General features: G+C 46.8%; 1 long non-coding RNA gene across 1 annotated transcript; it reads right to left on the bottom strand.

Moving 5' to 3' along the window:
* Positions 1-998: 998 nt before the first annotated feature.
* Positions 999-17,677, bottom strand: LOC132344144 (uncharacterized). Its single transcript, XR_009493264.1, has 4 exons — positions 14,511-17,677; positions 8,273-8,444; positions 6,785-6,927; positions 999-4,689 (listed from the first exon to the last, which is right to left on the bottom strand). It is a non-coding gene; the product is annotated as an uncharacterized lncRNA (long non-coding RNA).
* Between the last annotated feature and the right edge of the window lie 1,442 nt (positions 17,678-19,119).

Below are 19,119 nucleotides of genomic sequence, written 5' to 3'. Positions count from 1 at the left end.
CAGCGATACAGGAATCCAGGGCACTAGAGTGTCACTAGGGGAGCCCGTGGCACCAGGCTGTGACAATCCTTCTTCACGACAGAGGCCAGGTGCAGCCATTCAGGGCCCTCCGACACGTGCCCCTGGGCCACCCTAATTCCTCTGCTCCACTGGGCTGGTGAGACTCCATGATGAGCACCGCCTTCACATGCATTCGGTCAGTTGGTCAGTGATTTCCAAGCTTTCCTGACCCACTGCCTCTTGAAGGGATTTTGTGTCCTTGCTTTGCTCCATTTTATGACTTAATGTCTGGGTTGAGTGGTCAGAGGGCCACTGCATCCCCCTCACATTCAGATTCTTGGGTACACTTCACACTTTTAGGGTACTGTCTCATCCCCATTCACAGATAAGGGAACCAAGGCCACCCAGGGTAAATGTCAGACCCGAGGCCACCTGCCTTCCTCCTGGGAAAGGCTGAGGTCAGTGATAGCAGAGACGGCCAAGAGGGGAGAGGATGGCTTGGGGGCAGCAAGGCCCTCCTCCACCACCACCCAGTAACCTGAACACCCTCCCACCCTCCAACTCCTTAGCATCTCTCCATCCACCAGGTCTCCAAGCCAGAAGCCTGACCTCCTCACTCTGCTCAGTATGGCTGCAGCCTCTTCCCACTGGCCATCTCCACTCCCACCAAACTCAGCCTTTCCCAGGAGGAAGCCATGTGCCCTTGGACCTGACACCCACCCTGGGTGGCCTCACAGCTGACGAGATAGTCGGCCTGCAGCCCAGACATCCCGGTTGAGTGACCCTCGCTGCCACTGTCAAGTAAACTATCAGTCAAGACCCTGAGTTTCAACATAAGTCAGCTAAATCCAAAAGGCTACTGTGAGGCTCCGATAGCAGAAGAGGCTACAAGCAGTGTTCTGGCTTCAGGTCTAGCTGGATCCAGAAGCTTGACCCACGCCCTCTGGACCTGTGTTTGAGCTCCTGCTCTTGGTTCTCCATCTGGTCTGTCTCTGGGCTTTGTTTTCCTCTGTGCGATTTTCACTCTCGGGCACACTCTCTCCACATGTGGGAGTCTCAAAGCTCTGGGTTGACAATATCACAATCCCAAATCCTGAAGGAGAGAGCTCTCCTCTCCAAAACCCCTCAAGAGTACCAGCATTGAACCAACTTTGCCCTGGACCACTGAGAGTACCTGGGGGAGTCAGATGCACTGATGTACCGGGCCTGAGTCACATGCAGTCTCTGGAGTTATCACACCCCATCCACATGGACTCGGAGTGAATATGGAGTGGATTCCCAAAGAAAAGGGTGCTCTATTGCCAGAAGAAGGAGATGACTATTGAGCCAGCAATTAGTATTTTCTACTGTAATGAGCAGAGCTCTCTGTCTGGATCCAAGGGGAGGAGGTGAGGATCAGAGGCCATCTAGGTCCAGGCCATACCCAAGGAGCAATAACCCATTCTCCTCCTTATGACTGAAGCAGCTTTGCTAGCACCTACAGAGGGCACTCTCCCCCTCAACAGAAGATACCCCAAAGGTTTTAGGGGATGGTATTTGGTGGGGATGAAAACATGGAAAGAGGAGCAAGATGGGAGAGAACGACTCACCAGGCTCCTAATCCTATTAATGATTATGGCAAGAAGGAGCTGAATTTGACAGAACATGGTCACGCTCAGAAAGAGCCATGGGTGGCTGTTTTCTGGGGCAAAGGAGAAGAGGTGTTGTGAGAAACCAGGTCTTTGGGGAGCAAAGCACAAATGAAAGGGGAAGAGGAGACTTGGAAGAAGGCAGAGAAGTGAGGCTGGGCTACAGGTGTGGCCCCTTCAGAAGGATGAGGACACAAAGCTGTTCAGAGACCTGACCGCTGCAGAGCAGAGCACCACAGGTCTCAGGTTTAGCACCTGCTTTTAATAAACTTCCTTCTTAATTAACAGCAGAGTACAGGATGGGGAAAGAGACTGCCAGCTAGAAAAAGCCAGGTTAGTGCTCTGACAGTTCAGACTTCCTTCAGGGCCAGTTTGAGCCCACCCTGCACACACGTGCTCTCCCCTAGCCCTCAGGAGCTTCCCTCCTCTCAGCTCCTAAGCCCACCCCCATCTCATCTGTCACTCCTGTGGTTCATGAAGGATGATCTTGTCTCCCTGACTACAACTTAGACCAGTTCATGACAATGCATACATAAGTCAGAACCACCTAGGGCATGGGTTAAACATGCAGGCCCTGGGCCCATCCTTGAAGATTCTGACCTGGAAGTCTGAACAGGTCCTGGGCATCTGTGCTCATGAGCTCACGACAGGCTCCCTTGAGTGTCCTGAAGCAGAGCCGAGTTGAAGAACCGCAATCAGAAATACAAGGGTTACTAAAGCAGAGAGGGAGATTCTCCATGACATGAAGGTGACTTACTAGAACAACTTTGACCTGAATGTCCAGGACATGCTACTTGGGGTTTTTTTCAATAAAACTTTATTGAAACAGGGCCAAAACCACCTCATTTACATATTGCCTACGGCTGCTTTCAGGTCTTGGCAGAGTTGAGTCCTTGTGGCAGAAACCATATGGCCCAGAAAGCCAAAATAGTTACTACCTAGCCCTTTCCGGGGAAAGTTTGCCAGCCCCTGAGTTCCGAATTAGAAGGCAATCTCTGAGTTCCAAAAATATATCTCTTGGTCACAGATTTAGAGCCAGAAAGACCTGCTTCTTCCTCTCTTCGCACAGCAGTCATACCACCTCCACTGTTGGGACTGTGTCATGGTGTCTGTTGTTCTACATACTCAGAATCCACTGCCTCCTTCTGGAAACAACCTCTTACTTTGGGGAACCCCTTGCCCTGATTAGATGGAATCTTAATGAAACTGTCAGTCAAAACACACTTCCTTCTTATCTTGGTAGCTGAGCCGATCCCATACTCTCTCCCTGCATTGGGACCTTGAGCTGAGAAGGGAGGAACTGACAGCCTTTAGATCTCCTTTCATCCTCATCATGGAGCCTAAAGAGGCAGCAGGGAACCCAGTTCCCAGGTTCCCGGGCTACCCTGCTCTGCCCATCAGAGTTGATTTTTCAACCTTTTCTGTGGTTCTATGGATGGCCCCGACTCCTCCCAATATCCCTTTTACCATAAGTTAAACAGTGCTTACACCCCAAAAAGCCCATTTGACGCCAGATGTGGGGATTGAACTAGGCGATGGGATCTGCCTGTTTCACAGATGGACATCTGGCCTCTAGGGAGGAAGGGGACAGGGGACAAGGCTCTAGACTTTGGTCCTCTGTCCTCACATCTCCTCTAATTACAATGCTACCTACCCCTACAATCAAAGTCAGGAGCATCAGGCAATGTCAATCCCCAAATCTTTTTCAGAAATGAATAAATATACAACAAGGAGCACTCCTCAGACAGCAAGCAATGATGACAACTCTGTAGAAAGAATGAACCCCAACAAGAACTGTGTGTGTGTGTGTGTGTGTGTGTGTGATGTAATATCAGGAATTAAAAAGCGTCAAGAGATCAAGTGGGAGGAACATGAAATGTGAATGAGATGAAAGACATATTTCTGTGCATGTAATAATGACTCTAATGAGTCTTCTCTCCAAGTCCCGCATCATAAAGTACAAACGCAGGGAAGGGATCGGGGAGGGGAGTGGAGATTGTGGGGGGAGACTTTCATGTGCAAGCGAGATTAGCAGGTGGGTGGAGGAGGAAAAGACAAGAGCAGAAAGAACTGCCCATGCAGGGCTGTGGGCTCTTTCCCATCACTGGCCTCCCAGGAGGTGCCTGGTGGTCATGGAGGCAGCCGGCAGGCCCCAGAGCACTGGAATCCCACCACCCTGTAGTTGATGACCCGGGCCCACGCCAGCCCACTTGGACAGAGGCAATGTAGGTGCCTTCCAGCTGGCCAAGTCCCTCTGCCAATGTGGCCACCTAAGTAGGAGCTCGTGTTGGCATTTCTTGGCCATTGCTGAGGTTCCCCAACTGGCCAGGAGCAATTATGCATGGGGAGACATGGCTGGGCTTTAAAGGCAGACGGAGCATGGCTACCAGCTCAGGCACTGTCATCCCCTGGTGTGGGACTCTGAGCAGGTGACAATACGCTCCAGCTTCTTCAGCACTACTGGGAGGTTCAACGAGACAGCACACATAAGCCTCTCAGTCCAGCCACAGAGAAGATGTTCCCCAACCATCAGTCCCCTTCCCCCCAGCCCACTCTGCTGTCGGACAGGGAGCCACCCAGTCAACAGCTGCCACCAGCATCATTTGGCGCCCATCACCTCATGTGATGTTCACAGAAGCTGGGAGACAGGAGAAGCCTGAGCTGCTCATCACATCAGACAGAAAAAGATGCAGCAGCAGACTGGTGGGTAAGAAGCATCTATCTCTGTCCATCGCCTCCCTGAACAAATGGTAAGGCAAGACCCCGTGTAAGGCGCATCCAGGTGGAGCCAGCCCAGAGGCCAGGTTGCAACAACCTGGACAAGGTGCATTTCCATGACAACCTCTCCTTCCACAGTCATTGTCATCTTCCTCCCACTTGTGGAAACCCTCAAAATGCCCAGGCCAAGCATTCATTGCCCTCCAGCAGCCAGCTCTCCCAGGTGACGCAGAAGAAAGATCTGTGGCTCTTCAGGCATGGCTGAGCTCCATGGGGACGAGCAAATGGCCACAAGAGGCAGAGCCAGAAACTCCTGCTGTGTTTGCATCATCAGGCCAACATGCTGGGGAAATAGCAAAGCATAAATGGCACTTACTGTGAATCAGGGACTTTAGTACACTAACTCATTTAACTGCCGGAAAATTTTATAAGATAGACATTACTATTATCTTCATTTTACATAAAAATAATCCAAGGCACAGAGAGGCTAGGCAACTTGTCCATGGTCACACAGCTAGTAAGTGGTGAAGGTGGGATTCAAACCCAGGTCGTCTAGTTCTGAAGTCCCCAAAGGACTTCATGGTATTAGGTAAGCCCATAAGAGAAGGGGGCTGGTGAGAGGAGGGCTGGGAGGTAGGGATCAGTAAGTCCCACCTGAAAGGAAGCAGAGGGTGAAGCTGGAGGATTATTCTGTTTGCTGTCCTAGATGTCATTTAGGAGAGGCAGGTCAGGGACTGGGGCTTCAGAAGATGACAGAGTCCTGGACCTTCTGTGACATCTCAGGGTTGTTCTTTTCATGGTCTGCTAACTGTCCACCTGTCGTGATCAGCAACCATGCAGTTAAACTACAAAAGCCTATGTCTTGTCGAGGAAGCAAGCTGTGTGCCAGGCATGGTGGAGCAACTGTGGAGGATGAAATGGACATCCATACCACACAGGAGCCAGGGCAGGATGGGCTGGAGCACCAGGCAGGCCTCAGAAAAGGGGCAGGAGAACCAAGCCTGTTCTCGTATCAGGATCCCAAATGTACTTAAATAATGTTTTTTGTATAATTACTGGTTTAATGTCATCCAATTGGCTCTAAGTGAGAAAGTGAGCAAATGGATGTCCATCTTGTTAAACTCATGTCCCAAGGTGCTTGGTTCAGAGCCTGATGCATAGTAGGTACTCAATAAATATTTATTAAATGAATGAGCAAAGAGAATAAGTATAAGCCAGTGTTTCTCAGCCTCAACACTACTGACATTTGGGGCTGGATATGGTAGCTGTCCAGACTTTCCTGGTGGCTCAGACAGTAAAAAAATCCACCTGCAATGCAGGAGATGGGCTTTGATCCCTGGGTCAAGAACCTCTGGAGAAGGGACTGGTTACCCACTCCAGTATTCTTGCCTGGAGAATTCCTTAGACAGAGGTGCCTGGCAGGCTGCAGTCCATGGGATTGAAAAGAGTCAGACATGACTGAGCGACTAACACACCAAGGGGTTGTCCTGTGCATTTCAGAATGTTAGCAACATCCATGGCCTCAAACCACTGCATGCCGGTGTACCTGCTCCCAGACCTAACAACTAAAAATGCCTTCGACACTGCCAGTGTCTCCTGAGGGAACAGGCTGCCCCTAGTTGAGAACCACTAGTATAAGCCAATATCCTTGGCAAGTGCCATTAATTGAACAAAGGAAGTCAAATTGAATCTACTCATTCAATGGGCAGGAGGGGAGCTGAGTACCAGGAGCCAGAAAGGGGCTGAGAAAAGAAGGCATGAAGTCAGGGCCACACACAGAACACCCACATGATTATCAAGGCTGGAGCCCAGTTTGCCTGTTCAGTTGTGAGACATCGGGGGTGAGTTGCACCTATTTGAACACACAGAATCGGGGCAGGTGGGGATAAGAAGGGTGATCAGGGAGAGAGACAGACTGAGACCAGACACTGGAGTGAGGACAGAAACGGTCCCTGGCTTGGGCCTGAGTACAGATCAGACACAAGAAGGCCCTGTGTGGTTCCTGACACAGGGACTTTTGACAGGTGGCCTTGCTACAGAGACCCTCTCTTGTCTGCACTTTGAAGCTTGCCCTGTGAGACATGGCCTCATGCCCAGGAGGCCTGTGGATGAGGTGGTCTCAGCAGACCTCCTCGGAGGGATTAGCCAGTGACATTACAGCTACATGATGGCCTCGGTATTATTACACACACACTCTCCCTGTCTAAGCTTCTGCACCCTGATTTGTTTATTTCTGAAAACTGTTTCCAGCAAGACACCAAGCTGGGCTGTGAGAGATAGCACTGACTCAGCCATTTCCCCATCCTCAGCATAAAAGGGTCTAAAAAGAATAATTTAAGCTCCTCTGGAGTGAGATCATTTAATGAATCTTCTCGATGCTAAGAGGTTTTATATGCCTTTTTAAAAATCCTTCCCCAAGCACAGGGCTATGATATTACCTTGGAGAGTGGAGAGATGAAGTGATACACGTATGCACAGCACACGGGGAGGAAGGAGGTGGTTTCCTTGGCAACAGCATCCATGTTCTGGCTTCCCTTGGCTAAATTGGAATATATTGAAATATCTGCTTTGGGCGCCTCTCCTGCGAAGGGAAATGAGTGGTTTTCTATTTAGGCAATCTCAAAACCATGGGCCTGCAGCTGGGGAGCCATGTTCTGTGAGTCTGACACATTTGATGGGGGCAAGGCAGTTAGCAAGCTGGCAGATGTCCTCGGCCTTCGTCCGTAAAACCAAACCATCCTTTCCAGAGCCAAAGGAAAATGAACGCAGCAAACGCAGGAGGCTCAACTGGCCCAACACACAGGACTCCATGATGCATAGTCTTTGTGCTTCTGCTATTTTACTGCTTTCCGAACACGCCCAGCTCAAGAGATCAGGCTCTGACAGTCTGCACACAATGTGCTTAAAATGAGAATGGCTCTAAGAAAAATAGAGACCTACCCAAAAATGTGCTCAACTGATCTGCTCCAATCTTTGGCAATAGAGAGGCAAGTATGGATCAAAAGCATGGTGCCTGGCACACAGTAGGATGCCAACATCTGCATTTGTGGACTTGGGGTCAGGTAGAGCTGGTTTTTTCTCCTGGTTTCACCATTAATATTCCACATGACTTAATACAAATTCCATAAGCCCTGTGGCCTCAGTCTCCTCATCTGTAAAGTGGGGATAGAATTTCTGGGAAGATTATATGTGGTGACCCATCAAATGCCTGGCACAGAAGGGGCATTCAGTCATGTTTCTTCTCATCACCAAGAAACAAGCAGCCTCTTGTTTCTTTAGGATAGAGAAACTTACCAAAACAGAGAGAGAACAGTATCTTAGAGGCTAGGAATAACTGCACCAAAGGAAAGTGCTTCTTTTCTATTTGGATATCTTTGTTCCTAGGGTGCTTTTGCAGAGCTGAAATGGCCCAAGCTTGGAAAGATCTGGATAAGCAGGACAGAAGGACCAACTCGAGCCTAACTGGAGAGCCAGCAACAAGCCCTAGAGGAACAGAATGGGCCAAAGACACTTCAAGATACTGAGGTCCAGGCAGGCCAATGGTGGGGAACACTGCAGAGGCCAGTGGTGGCTGCCAACCAAAGCACCAGCCAACAGCAGGGCCCAAGGTGGGGGTGGGGGGAAGGGGGCTCAAAGAACAGAGGAGGACTGGCTCTGTGTGTCAGGGACACAATCCTTAGAACAAGGCTCTCTATTTCAAGACCCTCACAGAAGATTATTTTCTGCATTATTTTCTGCTCTAATATCTCATGCCCCTTATTGCTAGGAAGGTCTTTCTGGAGCCTCAGTTAAAATCGTGCTTCCATTTAAACATACACATCAGGACCAAAGATTTCCCATTAGAAGCACAGAGTTCATTCCTGATTCCTATATTGATGCTCTTTCTAGAGACCTCTCTGAATAAAAAACTGCATTCTGATACTTACTGTGTGACCTTGGGAAAAACCTTTATAAGCCGTACTTGAAGTGTACGGAATGACCACCTCTTCCTAAAGTCACAGGATTGCTGCAAAGTTACGGTTACCAGGTAGGCAGTGTTGTGAGTGCAAATATACCATCTGTGTCTTTATTCCTCCTGCCTGTATATCTTCTGGCCATCTGTGAAACAAGGGTTTGTTACTTAGCTGAAGAATGTACAAATAGGGGATTTCCTCCCCTCCCCCCGCCCCCCAGGGAAAGGTGAAAGGGAATTGAAAATGCAATAATTTAGAAGTTCCTCTAAGAAAAATTAACTACTACAAGTCATTTATAAATTTCTGAAAAAGAACATCAAAAGGGATATTTGCACTGCAGATATTGAATTAAGTTCTAAAGCTACAATAATTAAAACAGTGTGGTTTCAGCAAAGAAACTGGTAGACAGAGCAATGAAATTGACTCAATAGATTTGAAATTTTTATATGCTTTTAAGACAGAATTCCATAGATGGACAAGGATAGGGTGTCAGGGGGCAATAAGGGGTCTCAAAGTCTGAACAGGGCAAAAGAGACATAAATGAGAATGGAATGTGCCCCAGTGGGGGTGTTGGAGCCCAAAAGGGGTGAGGAGGGCATCTGAGGAGTCAGGGACAGCCCAGAAGGGGATATCACAGGCTGAGTAGAGTAAGGAGACAGCCACGCATAGAGGTGGGCCAGCACATAGTGTTGGAGCTTCAACAAGATAAGAAAGGGATCCTCACTGAGAGGCAGGGGAAGGGTATGCTAGGCAGTGACCACGATGGGAAATTAATTACATACACAGCATTGATCAAACAGTGGAATGTATTATAGACGATGGAATGGGAACCAATTTTCTCATGACGTAGAAGACAGTTACAACAATGGAAAGAGAGAAAGTTAGAATGTACCCATGGGGCATGGTTGGAATTGGAGACATTAAAGTCATGGTTTTATGAACATGTATGTTTTTAACATATAAAGATAAAATAAATGCAGATGCAAATGTGTGACTGCATGCTTATATTTGCATGTCCATGAAGGAGAACTGGGAGAAGCGACACGGCAGTGCTAACGAGCGCACCCAGGATCCAGACTTTGACTTCTAAGTACTATTCTCCACTGAAAGGTGCCACGCCCCTTAGAGAACTGGCCAATTCCAGGGACATCTTGGATCACCAAAAGATAAGGAAGCACTCAAAGAATGATGGGGACAAAATAAAAAAGACACGGAAGCTCACTTGAAGGGGCACCTACTGGCAAAACTGAGGACAACTGAAGTACCAGAATAAATAATGACATTAATGGATTATAGTTCACTGCATAATATAAATCTGTAAGTTTATATGATAAACATATACAAATGAATAAGTTGAAAGTTTGAAGAGGAATAAGATATTTACATAGTCTCAAAGTATCTCCCTGTGAAATATGTATTAATTTCCAAGGGGAAAGGTGATTTTCCAGTGGGCAGAGCTGGCAGACACCACCTTAGTCAAGTGATCAAAGCTTCACTCTGTAATGAGACCAATCCAGATCATGTGTGAGCTGATGGGATGCTCAGGATTTTCCTGGCAAGAATACTGGAGTGGGTTGCCATTTTCTCCTCCAGGGGACCTTTCTGATTCAGGGACTGAACCCCAATCTACTGCATCTCCTGCACTGCACGCAAATTCTTTAATGCTGAACCACCAGGGTAGCCCACCCAACATGGATAAGATGAAGCAAACAAGAGGAAACATGAAAAACACACTTTGACGGGCATTCAACAAAACAACTGATCTATGTTCTTTCTTCGACAGTGTCAAGGTCATGAAAGCCTGAGGAGCAATTTCAGACTGGGGACAGTAAAGAAACACAGCTACGTGCCGTGCATGATTCTGAACCAGATCCTTCTGCTGCAAATGACATTACTGGAACAATTAGCAAAAGTTGAATGATGTCTGAAGAATAGCTGGTACCCGTATTTCAGTACAAGGTCAGCGTCCTGATGTTGATGGTTGTATTGTGGTCATGTACGAGAAGATCCTTGTTGGTAGGAAATACACACTAAAGTCCCCAAGGATGATGGGCATCAGGTCAACAACTTACCCTCAAATGAGTCTGGATAAAAATGTCTTTGTACTGTACTTGCATTGTTTTTTATAAGCTTGAGATTATTTCAAAATAAAAGCAAACAACCACATAAAAATGTAAGAGACAAACTGGAAAAATGCAAATCACAGGACAGAAAAATAGTTACATCCTCAACATATAAACAATGCTTCACATTGTATTAGAAAAAAACATGAATGCCCAGATGGGGAAAAAAATGAAAAAAGATGAACAAATAATGCCAAGAAATAAATGTTCAGGAAACATGAAAAAGTTTACCTTCTCTGGAAAAGAAATGAGAATGAGACACTATAATTTGGGGCCCTTCAATTTGCAAAATATATTTTTAAATAATAATATTTCATCTTGGCAAGAGTGTGAGAAAACAGGTACTTTGATTTACAGCTGGTGGGAGTATAAATTCACACAATTGCAGAGGACAGTTTAGCGATTTGTATCAAACGCCTTAAAATTTTGCTAAGCCATTGCCCCAGTAAATCTATTTCTAGTAAAGTCTCCTTAGGAGATAGTCACAAATGTTCACAAATATTTATTACAGAGTTGCTTGTAAAGAGAAACAACTTAATTAAAGGATCAGATAGATTTACCACAATATATCCAAACAATAGAATACTATGACAACCATTAAAAATTATTCAATCAAATATTATTTAATGACAGCTGTGCATATAAATGTAGCTGTATTAGCATTAATATTTAAATTCTGGTGGCTCTGAGCTCCCACCTGCATAACTTCAAAGTGTTATCACCTCCCTCCACTAACCTCCCCCAGTTGTTGCTGGGAGATGCTGTAGGTGGCTCGTGTGCCCTCAGAAGCGACCCACTCCCCTGGGAGGACCGTGGGCAAATCAAAGAGGCTTCATGCACCCAGGACCCTCTACCTGGCTTGATGGGAACTGCCTGCTTCGGGAACTGCTCCCTGACCCCATGCCACTCTGCCATTCAGTTCTAGCCCCACAATGACACTATGCGGGACTTAGCCCCAAAGCCAGCCTCCCTGAGCTCTGAGTCTCACCACAACTTTTATTAACGCTTTTCAATCAGCTTCTGCCCCATCCCCTCTCCCATCAGGGCCAAAATCCAATTCTTCAGGCCAGACAGGGGTCTCCCTTCTTGTTCCACCCATGTGCCACCCTTCCAAAAAAAAAAAATCTCCTCCACAAAACTGCAGAAAAGTAAATCTCCTTCTGCGTAGATAACTTCTGGGGGTGAGAGAGGCCATGAGATTTTCCAGCTTCTTCTCTGAGGAATAGACTTGTGAGTCACAGGGTGTGAGCATCTCTTGACTTCTCCATATAATTGCTTTCAGTAACCATGGGCCAATTTGCTCTCCCACCAGCCCCCGCCCCCAGCAGTGTGTAAGTAACAAGACCAGGATCTGTTTAGAAGGTTCAAAATGAGGACTGTCTCTGCCACAGTGGCCTCCTTGGGCACATCTTCCTTGGCTGCTAGAGTTGTTCTTAGGAATAAAAAGTGATCAAATGGCACCCCTTACTTAAAAACACAAGTGGCAATCACCCCCATCTCATCTTTGGTTGTTCTTGGTCCTCTCTGGGAAATCTGAGCTGTGTTCTTGGTGGCTCTGGATCAGAGAAGCATCTCTGAAGTGCCCTGGCAGGATCCCTGGGGTGAGCCAGTCCCTGCCCCTCTCACCAGGTGGCCCTGAGCAGGTCACTTCCCCCTGGGGAGTGAGGCAAGGGGATCCGGCTGGACAGTCTCTGAGGCTCCTTCCGTCTTCAAGCTGCGTAACTAAATCTTTCTTCTGCCTTTGCACCTGGCAGACAACATCAGCCACAAATGAGCTCTTGGGGGCCACATCCTGGCTCCTGACCAATGCCCTCACCAAGTACATCATGCAGGTTGTGCAGTGGGATCAGATCAGATCAGATCAGTCGCTCAGTCGTGTCCGACTCTTTGCGACCCCATGAATCGCAGCACACCAGGCCTCCCTGTCCATCACCAACTCCCAGAGTTCACTCAGACTCACATCCATCGAGTCAGTGATGCCATCCAGCCATCTCATCCTCTGTCGTCCCCTTCTCCTCCCGCCCCCAATCCCTCCCAGCATGAGAGTCTTTTCCAATGAGTCAACTCTTTACATGAGGTGGCCAAAGTACTGGAGTTTCAGCTTTAGCATCAGTCTTTCCAAAGTAATCCCGGGGCTGATCTCCTTCAGAATGGACTGGTTGGATCTCCTTGCAGTCCAAGGGACTCTCAAGAGTCTTCTCCAACACCACAGTTCAAAAGCATCAATTCTTCGGCACTCAGCCTTCTTCACAGTCCAACTCTCACATCCATACATGACCACAGGAAAAACCATAGCCTTGACTAGACGGACCTTTGTTGGCAAAGTAATGTCTCTGCTTTCAATATGCTATCTAGGTTGGTCATAACTTTCCTTCCAAGGAGTAAGCGTCTTTTAATTTCATGGCTGCAGTCACCATCTGTAGTGATTCTGGAGCCCAGAAAAATAAAGTCAGCCACTGTTTCCACTGTTTCCCCATCTATTTCCCATGAAGTGATGGGACCGGATGCCATGATCTTCGTTTTCTGAATGTTGAGCTTTAAGCCAACTTTTTCACTCTCCACTTTCACTTTCATCAAGAGATGGTGATTTCCCAAGGTCACATCTGGGTCCTGCCTTGGCTCAGGGATGAAAGATGCATGGGACCCCCATAGCCTCATCTCTCTACCCTGGTTCCCTGAGGTGCCTCCTGCCAGGAGCCCTTCCATAGGAGTTCCAAATGAGAATCTTTGTGCCTTCTTTCTCTCTTGATTTTCTTCCTTACTGTGTTAACGAACAGAGTGATCTGACCTGAGTCCTGGCTGTCTTTTGGGCCTGTGTTGACCTGATCACTTAAACTCTCTGAGCTTCGGTTTCCTCATGTATAAAATGATGGCAACAGCACCTAGCCCACAGATCTACTGTGAGGTCATAATCTCACAGATGAGATCACACACCTGTGGCACTTAGCATAGAGCCTGGCTTACAGGACACACCCAGTAAATGAAGATAAATACTATTAAACCAGGGCCCCCTGTGGGCAGTGTGGACCCCACCATGGCAAGGTTAGCCTGAGCTGGGAGAATTTAGCTCCTCCCAATTTGTTCCTGTTTACAGAGAAGGGCTTTTGGGAAAGCCCAGCCTGCTGCTCAGCACTGAAGCAAATGGAAAATGATCTCAGCCTGTCCTTGAGAGGAGGACACATCGGCCTGGAGAGGCAGCAGCAAGGACCAAGGGGCGAGGCCCACCTAGGGAGGCAGAGGCTCAGGCAGAAGCATCCAAGCCCACGTGCAGGTCCAAAGAGGCCACACTCTGGCACTTCTCACGAAGGCTTTGGTGTTTTATTTAACTAGATTTGATGGAAGGGTTTTTCCCTCAGAGATCCTCCTTGTACACTGTATGTCCCTCTCCTTGTACACTGACCACAGTCTGCATGCACAGATATGAGCACCCCTGGCAGGCCCTCACCCCACTAATGTAATCACCCTAGTGCAAGGACTGGGCTGAAATCATCCCTGGATTTCCATGAGACTAGTCCAGAGGCTTACATATGAGCACACTCAACAAGCAGGCTTTCCAGGTGGCCCAAGGGGTAAAGAAGCCATCTGTGACTACAGGAGCCTCAGGAGACAGAGATTTGACCCTTGGGTCAGGAAGATCCCCTGGAGGAGGAAATGGCAACCCCCTCCAGTATTCTTGCCTGGGAAATCCCATAGGCAGAGGAACCTGGCGGGCTGCAGTCCATGGAGTCATAAAGAGTCAGACATGACTGAGCATGCACATAAGCACACTCAACAAACACATGTGTTTATCAAAAATCTTCAAGTATTGGGACTTCCCTGGTGTTCCAAGGGTTAATAATCCACCTTGCAATGCAGGGAAGCAGGTTCAACCCCTGACTGGGGAACTTAGAGCCCACGTGTGGAGGAGCAACTCGGCCCTTATGCCGCAACTACTGAGTCTGCACACTCCGGAGCCTGCACGCCACGACTAGAGAGTTTGTGCGCCAGAACAGAAGACCCCAAGTGAGGCAGCTGAAACCTGATGCAGCCAAATAAATAAACATCTTAAAAAAAAAGAATCTCCAAATATTGATTGAACACCTACTTACCATGGTCCAGGGCCTTGGTAGGTACTGGGCAAATAGATGTGACCATGCTTTGACTCTGACCTCAGGCACCTCATAATCCAGTAGGGAGGATAGGACATAGTCAACTGTGAGAGCAGCCAAAGCAAGAGGAAACAGAGCAAAGGCACGGAGGCAAGAGGGTGCTTCATGTGTGGAGTGTGATGAGTTGGCTGGAGCAGCTGCAGCTGTGACTACAGGGAGAGGCTTAATGTGATAAGGCTGGAGAAATGGGCTGGGCCTGAAGGTCACCAAAAACAAGGGTCTTTCTGAGGCAATAGAAACCCATGGAAATCTTCAATACAATGAGTCTACGACACAGTCACTCAGGGGCAGCATGGAGAATAATTTGAAAGTTAAATGTATGAATAAACAACAAGATCCTACTGTATAGCACGGGGAACTTTATGTAATACCCTATGATAAACTATAGTGGAAAATAATATGAACAAAAATATATATGTGTGTAACTGAATCACTTTGCTATACAGCAGAAACTAACACAATATTGTAAATCAATTATACATCAATAAATTTGTAAATTAAATGTATAAGGTAAGAAAGTGATAAAGCTCAATACAATGATTAGAAGTTAAAGCTGAAGGAAAATTTTCCAAAAGGAGATCAAAAATACAAAGGAAAAAGAAGGGAAAAAAAAGACAAAGCTAGAGAACCAACCCAGGAAGTCGAATATATATAATTATAAGAGTTCCCAGAAAGACAGAACCAAAGAAACAGAGGGAAGGAAGTCATCCAAGAAATAATTTGGGAAAATTTCCCAGAAATAGAGGGCATGAGTTTGTAAACTAAAAGTTCCATTAACTGCTCAACACGATGGATTAAAATAGACCTTCAGCACAGTCTGAAGGTCAACGTTTAGACTTCTGGCAACAAGAAGGGCCCACAAGCTTTCTCAAGGTTTTACAAGAGAGAGAAAAAAAAAGAAGGTAGCATACTCAGAATTGAGGAGCAGAATGACATTGACTTCTTTACATCACTGGAAACCAAAACATAATGGTGAAATGTTCACATTTAAGAAAAAAAGGAACTTCAGGCTACACTGGTGGCTCAGTGGTAAAGAATCCGTCTGCCAGTATAGGAGACAGGTGTTCGGTCCCTGGTCCCGGAAGATCCCACGTGCCGCAGAGCAACTAAGCCCGTGAGCCACAACTATCGAGCCTGTGCTCTACAGCCCAGAAACCATTACTACTGAGCCCATGTGCAGCAACTACTGAAGCCTGCGTGCCCCAGAACCCACGCTCTGCAACGAAAGAGGCCACCGCCATGAGAAGCTAGCACACCACAACCAGAGACTAGATCCTGCTCGTCGCCATTAGAGAACACCAGCACAGCGACAGAGACTCAGCCATCACAGCCAAAAATAAATAAATAAAATTTTTTAAAAAGAAAAAAATGAACCAACGCTGAATATCCAACAAGTGTGATTTTCAGAAAGGCAAAACTTTTGCCTCTTGTAGATTTTTTCTTAAAAGCTATTGAAGGATGTGCCCTGCCAAAACAAAGTTGTAAACTAAAATAGAGGGATACCGAAAATATAGGAAATGGACACAGGAGAAACAGGAAGTGCATCTCCAGGATGATGACAAAGGAAGGCCCCAGGAGGAGGCAGTGGCCAGACACAGGGCACCGCCCGTTCTGAAGGCACCAGTCAGAGAGTCTGAGTGACAGTTTCAGGACGAAGACATTGATAGCGTGTGTGATGCATGTGAAAGCCTGGGAGAAAGCACAGGGAGCAAAGACTCCGGAGCAGGATTAGTGATCCTCAGATAGATGGGCAAGCAGGCAAAAGAACAAGATAGTTACTAGCTCTAGGTAAAACAAAAAGTTGCGCATGAAAGGAAAAGGAAAGTGCGCTACGTGGAAGTAGTTGTCTTAAACGAGAAACATACGTGACCCTGACAGTGCAAAACGGCAACAGTTCACCTATTCAAATGTATACATCTGAGTCCTCCTCCCCTCTGTCCAGCTTCCCCAAAGTGCCCGAAACGGACCAAGCTAAGGAATCGATGCTTTTAAACTGTGGTGTTGGAGAAGACTCTTGAGAGTCCCTTGGACTGCAAGGAGATCCAACCAGTCCATCCTAAAGGACATCAGTCATGGGTGTTCTTTGGAAGGAATGATGCTAAAACTGAAACTCCAGTACTTTGGCCACCTCATGCAAAGAGTTGACTCATTGGAAAAGACTCTGATGCTAGGAGGGATTGGGGGCAGGAGGAGAAGGGGATGACAGAGGATGAGATGGCTGGATGGCATCACTGACTCGATGGACGTGAGTCTGAGTGAACTCTGGGAATTGGTGATGGACAGGGAGGCCTGGCGTGCTGCGATTCATGGGGTCGCAAAGAGTCGGACAGGACTGAGCAACTGAACTGAACTGAACTGAACTGAAACTCAGATATCACCCTCTGTTCCTTTCCAAGTAGGCAGTTTCCCTTCCAGGAACAGGAGTTATTTGGCCCCAGTGGGGGGAAAGAAAAAACAGGAAGATAAATTTGAAAAGAGACCTGTAAGACTGAAAGAGAGAAACCTGGTAATTAGTGCTTCAGACAGATAATAAATTCCGAATCTCACAAATAAAGCTTTACGAGTTGAGTGTGTATAATTGATACCCCAGTCTGGAGAGTCTATCAGATTGCCTTAATCCCACTTTTTGTCTTATGCATTTTAAATTATGCAGCTCTTTTGAAAACCAGAAATACTGCCTTTGTACAATCAGACAGCTCACTCCACAGGGTGCCAATTTAGGATCTCCACAGTGGGTTTGGCCAGAGACGCTTGCCTTGAAGTCTGGAGATGTGTATCCAGTCAGACCATGGCAATCAGTGTCGGGGTTCAAGCCTGCGCCATTCTGTCTGCATCTGCTGCCTACAGACCTCTCCAACCCGGCAACTCTGCAGGGAGACAGCCATCTGCGGGTCACCAGGCAGAATGAGAACAGTGCCAGCACTAGGCAGGTGAAAGGCTCAGAATTCTCAAGCTATCTGGCTACCCCACTAGAAGCATGTCCAGCTCCAACCACCCTTGTAGCGCAGGGAGCAGGTGCTAGACACTTCTCAGGTCCAGATGTTTCTCACTGCAGAATGGGTACAGGACTCGGCCTTCTCCATTCGTAATCCCATTTGATCCTCATTACAGCCCTGTGTAGTAGGTGACACTATTAGACCCATTTCACAGATGAAGAAACTGAGGTTCAAAGAAGCACTGTGCTTTGCCCAAGACTATACAGCTAAGAGACAGTAGAACTGGGATGGGAATGCAAGTCCACCTGACTCCAAGAACCACTGTATTATGCTACTCTTGAGGACTTGCTCTGGGCCAGACCCAGAGCTGGGCCTTGGAGATTTAAAGAGAATTAGGATGAGGTCATATCTTTTTTGCCTTCTCATACTGTTCATCACTATAACCAAAGCTAGTGGAGGTGATGGAATTCCAGTTGAGCTATTTCAAATCCTGAAAAGATGATGCTGTGAAAGTGCTGCACTCAATATGTTAGCAAATTTGGAAAACTCAACAGTGGCCATGGGACTGAAAAAGGTCAGTTTTTATTCCAATCCCAAAGAGGGGCAATGCTGGAGAATATTCAAACTACTATACAATAGTGCTCATCTCACATGCTAGCAAAGTAATGCTCAAAATTCTCCAAGCCAGGCTTCAACAGTATGCGAACCGTGAACTTCCTGATGTTCAAGCTGGATTTAGAAAAGGCAGAGGAGCCAGAGATCAAATTGCCAACATCTGCTGGATCATGGAAAAATCAAGAGAGTTCCAGAAAAACATCTACTTCTGCTTTATTGACTATGCCAAAACCTTTGTGTGGATCAAAACAAACTGTGGAAAATTCATCAAGAGATGGGTATTCCAGACAACCTTACCTGCCTCCTGAGAAATCTGTATGCAGGTCAAGAAGCAACAGTAAGAACTTGACTTGGAATAACAGATTGGTTCCAAATCAGGAAAGGAGTAGGTCAAGATTGTATATTGTCACCCTGCTTATTTAACTATATGCAGTGTATATCATGCAAAATGCCAGGCTGGATGAATCAGAGCTGGAATCAAGATTGCCAGGAGAAATATCAACAACCTCAGATATGCAGATGACACCGCCCTTATGGTAGAAAGTGAAGAAAACTAAAGAGCCTCTTGATGAAAGTGAAAGAGGAGAGTGAAAAAGTTGGCTTAAAATTCAACATTCAGAAAACTAAGATCATGGCATCTGGTCCCATCACTTCATGGCAAATAGATGGGGAAACAATGGAAATATTGAGAAACTTTATTTTGGGGGGGCTTTAAAATCACTGCAGATGGTGACTGCAGCCATGAAATTAAAAAGCCTTGCTCCTTGGAAGAAAAGCTATGACCAACCTAGACAGCATATTAAAAAGCAGAGACATTACTTTGCCAGAAATGTCCATCTAGTCAAAGCTATGGTTTTTCCAGTAGTCATGTATGGATGTGAGAGTTGGACTATAAAGAAAGTTGAGTGCTGAAGAATTGATGCTTTTGAACTGTGGTGTTGGAGAAGTCTCTTGAGAGTCCCTTGGACTGCAAGAAGATCAAACCAGTCCATTCTGAA

Source organism: Bos taurus, chromosome 28 (assembly GCF_002263795.3).
Source record: "Bos taurus isolate L1 Dominette 01449 registration number 42190680 breed Hereford chromosome 28, ARS-UCD2.0, whole genome shotgun sequence".
NCBI lineage: Eukaryota > Metazoa > Chordata > Mammalia > Artiodactyla > Bovidae > Bos > Bos taurus.
Note: the sequence above shows the minus strand (reverse complement) of the source record. Positions and strands in the feature narration are given on the sequence as shown.